This window comes from Giraffa tippelskirchi, chromosome 12 (assembly GCF_054371585.1).
Source record: "Giraffa tippelskirchi isolate mGirTip1 chromosome 12, T2T-mGirTip1v1.2.pri, whole genome shotgun sequence".
Lineage (NCBI taxonomy): Eukaryota > Metazoa > Chordata > Mammalia > Artiodactyla > Giraffidae > Giraffa > Giraffa tippelskirchi.
Window position 1 is genome coordinate 26,307,049 of NC_137286.1, and position 3,175 is coordinate 26,310,223.

Below are 3,175 nucleotides of genomic sequence, written 5' to 3' on the forward strand. Positions count from 1 at the left end.
TATCTGAGGTTATCGATATTTCTCCCAGCAATCTTGATTCCAGCTTGTGCTTCCTCCAGCCCAGTGTTTCTCATGATGTACTCTGCATATAAGTTAAATAAGTAGGGTGACAATATACAGCCTTGACGTACTCCTTTTCCTATTTGGAACCAGTCTGTTGTTCCATGTCCAGTTCTAACTGTTGCTTCCTGACCTGCATACAGGTTTCTCAAGAGGCAGGTCAGGTGGTCTGGTATGCCCATCTCTTTCAGAATTTTCCACAGTTTATTGTGAGAAGACCTTAGGGTGGGTTCTAATCCAATCTGACTCGTGTCTTATATGAAGAGAATATTTGGACACATGAAGAGATGAACACACACAGAAGAAAGACCATGTGAGGGCATAGGAAGAAGGTCACCATCTGCAAGCAAGGAGAGAGGTCTCAGAAGAAACCAGTCCTGCTAACACCTTGATCTTAGATTTTTAGCCTACAGAACTATGAGGAAATAAATTTTCTATTGTTTAAGCCACCTAGTCTGTGGGATTTTGTTATGGCAGCTCTAGCACACTAATATACTTCCCTATCTTAAGAGACCCTCTGAAGGAGAATCCACGTCATATTCAACTTTGTATCTTTCAAAGCACTGACATTAAAGGCACTTGTTAATTGTTTATGTCATTATTATGATTGTTTTAAAATTTGCGTCAAATATCCTCATCCAGATGTACATGCTGAGACTCTACAAAACCAAATATAACTGTAACATATTCAATTCCAAAAGATTTGTGTAATATTCTGCCACATGCTAGGTGCTTCATATACAAAGAGGAATAAGACTATTCCTACTCCCAAGGAATTTTTTTTCAGTATTCCCGAAAGACATGTAAATGAATAATTACAATTGTGCTTGGCAAATTCCAGTGACAGCCTTAGGGAAAGGGGAAGTCACGCCTTAGCAGATATTTGAAGGCTACTTTGCTCATGAAACTGTCTTCACCCATTTATTTCACGAGAGAAGCATGTATTTTATTATGTGCATAGATGAGTCAGTGGGACATACCAACCTGTTCTGCTGTCGATCTTATCCAATTTAATTTGACAGCAATGGTTCCACTAAAACATTGTACAAAAGCCCCTCTAGAACCACCTGGTAAGAGGTGTTTGAGGCATATTTCATGAGGATAAGAATAATGCTTTTCTGGCCATCTCAGCTTCTCACCTAGTGTCCCTGTATCCACCATTACAACATAGAAGCAAATCCAGTTTAAACAGGCAACTGCCTTGCTGATTCAAGGTTTTGCTAGCTCAGCAGGAAGGGATGTTATGAATGCCAGAGATTCATTGATGTTGCCGCTTTTGTTCTCTGCCGGTGAAGGAATGGTTAGGCCAGAGTAGTTGTCCCAATGAAGAACAATTTTTAAAGGCTTTTTACTTTGCTGCTATCTAAATAGTACATTTTAATCATCTAGAAAATGAGGCGGTTGATCAAGATCATCTCAAATGTCCCTTTCCGTTTTAAAATTCTATGATTCTGTAATCCATATCCTGACATTTTTAAATGTGAAAATCAAGAAACAGTGAGCTTCTAGCTTATTTATGCACACTTATAATTTATTCATTCAGAACGATATTACACAACAGTAGTAGTTATACATGCTGCTAAAAACTAATTCATTCCTGAAATTCATTTAATTTTTATTGACTTTTTTTTGGGGGGTAGGTTTCCCATATGACATGGCATGCAGGATCCTAGGTCCCTGACCAGGGGTGGAATCCTTGCCACCGGCAGTGGAAGCATGAAGTCTTAACTGTTGGACCACCAAGGAAGTCCTGACCCTTGACCATTTTAAAGTTCCTCAGGGTATAGCTCAATATAATATATTACATTAATTTCAATATCTAATTATGTCTGTCATTGAGGAAAAAAACATATTTTTATTGATTCTAAGAATCATGCTCCTATATAAAAATACTGGCTTTTAAGAAGGAAATCTCCTTGGGGGAAAAAAGTTTTGGCCTCTACTACAAAAAAACTTATTTTTAAACCTAAAACTTGAGTATTTTATTTTGTGATGGCCTGGAGAATCCCAGGGACGGCGGAGCCTGATGGGCTGCCGTCTATGGGGTCGCACAGAGTCGGACACGACTGAAGCGACTTAGCAGCAGTAGCAGCAGCGATGTGCAGCCTGTGGGATCTTAGTTCCCTGACCAGAGATCAAACTCGGGGCCCCTACAGTGGAAGTGTGGAGTCCTAACAACTGGACCAACAGGGAAGTCTCTGAACTATTTTTAAGACATTAAATGCTTCTTTTCTTTAATGAGATTTACTGATCATTGTTCATTTCCTTTATAATAAAAGATCAGTTGAATTTCTTAATGCCAAATAAATTTCTCCTAATGCTTTTAATTCTCACTGAATCTCACTCAGATCCTTATATCTGAGTGGAAATGTCACTTATTTCAGAGAAATTAATATATAATTCAGATGAACTGTTTACTGGTTTCAAAATGGAAATCAAGGTATACCGTTTACACTCATCAGTTCAGTTCAGTTCAAACGTTCAGTCGTGTCCGATTCTTTGTAACCTCAAGCACTGCAACACGCCAGGCTTCCCTATCCTTCACCAACACCCGGAGCCTGCTCAAACTCATGTCCGAGTCAGTGATGCCATCCAACCATCTCATCCTCTGTCATCCCCTTCTCCTCCCACCTTCAATCTTTCCCAGCATCAGGGTCTTTTCAAATGAGTCAGTTCTTCGCATCAGGTGACCAAAGTATTGGAGTTTCAGCTTCAGCATCAGTCCTTCCAACGAATATTCAGGGCTGATTTCCTTTAGGATGGACTGGTTGGATCTCCTTGCACTCCAAGGGACTCTCAAGAATCGCCTCCAACATCACAGTTCAAAAGCATCAATTCTTTGGCGCTCAACTTTATGGTCTAACTCTCACATCCATACATGACTACTGGAAAAACCATAGCTTTGACTAGATGGACCTTTGTTGGCAAAGTAATGTATCTGCTTTTTAGTATGCTGTCTAGGTTGGTCATAGCTTTTCTTCCAAGGAGTAAGCGTCTTATAATTTCATGGCTGCATTCACCATCTGCAGTGATTTGGGAGATTTGGGAGCCCCCCAAAATAAAGTCTCTCACTGTTTCCACTTTTTCCGCATCTATCTGCCATGAAGTGATGGGA